Raw genomic sequence first — 882 nt, 5'->3', positions numbered from 1 at the left:
CTGAAGGAGGAGGGAGAAAAAGAAGCAACATCACCAATCAACATCCATGCAATCGATGGATACAATTCTCAGAAGACTGTTCTGACCCAAACCCTTTTCCAATAAGACAAACACGAAGCAAAGGGAACAGAAAGCTTTTAATGCGTCTTACGAATCCCCAGTTAAAAGGCTGCTGCAAACTAATTAACTTTGATAAGCAAACCTTGCCAAAACCACACGAGACTGCCAAAAATCACAGATAAGAAATATTTCACAACACAAGAGTCTTCAAATATCAACTTAAAATACTGTAATATCCACGAGGCTGAGTTTCAAAATGTCTTTGCTTCCTGCAAAGAATGTTCGCTTCACAACTGGCTTTTATCTTCTTGAAGGAGGGGCCATTACCTTGCAGCCTTACTCCTGAGTCGCCCGTGCTGCTGCAGATGCTCTTTGCTGTGAGCAATCCTGTGTGCATGCGCACTTGGCACAGGCTCCTCGGGAACCTCCTCATCGCTGCTGCCAGCCCCACAATTTCTGAAGGCAGCAGTCCACTCCCTAATGGTCCTGGCCCCTCATCTGAGTCCTCAGTCTCCTCAGCCATCCGCACCTGCTGCAGCTAACCACAACAAAGATATAAGTTGGGGAGTGTGGGAAGCTCCCCTCTCCCTTGAGAATGAGATACATTTTGGGGAATATTAAAAGAAGGAGTCTATAGAGATTCTCAGTCATCCAGGTCATCGTTGTCCCAAAGGTGCTTTTTTCAGGACTTTCTTGTTTTTTCTTTGAAGACATTTCACTTCTCATTCAAGAAGCTTCTTCACTTCTCATCCAAGAAGCTTCTTTGCTTCTCATCTCCACCATCCAGTCAGAGCTGAAGAAGCTTCTTGGATGAGAAGCGAA

At 45.0% G+C, this 882-nt stretch overlaps 1 protein-coding gene across 1 annotated transcript in view; it reads right to left on the bottom strand.

The window, feature by feature from the left end:
* Positions 1-882, bottom strand: part of CAMK1D (calcium/calmodulin dependent protein kinase ID) — a 153,544-nt gene that overhangs the window by 1,421 nt on the left and 151,241 nt on the right. The window lies entirely within an intron of this gene.

Source organism: Pseudonaja textilis, chromosome 5 (assembly GCF_049901715.1).
Source record: "Pseudonaja textilis isolate UNSWEBS1 chromosome 5, rPseTex1.2, whole genome shotgun sequence".
Taxonomy (NCBI): domain Eukaryota; kingdom Metazoa; phylum Chordata; class Lepidosauria; order Squamata; family Elapidae; genus Pseudonaja; species Pseudonaja textilis.
This window is presented reverse-complemented; position numbering and strand designations above follow the sequence as displayed.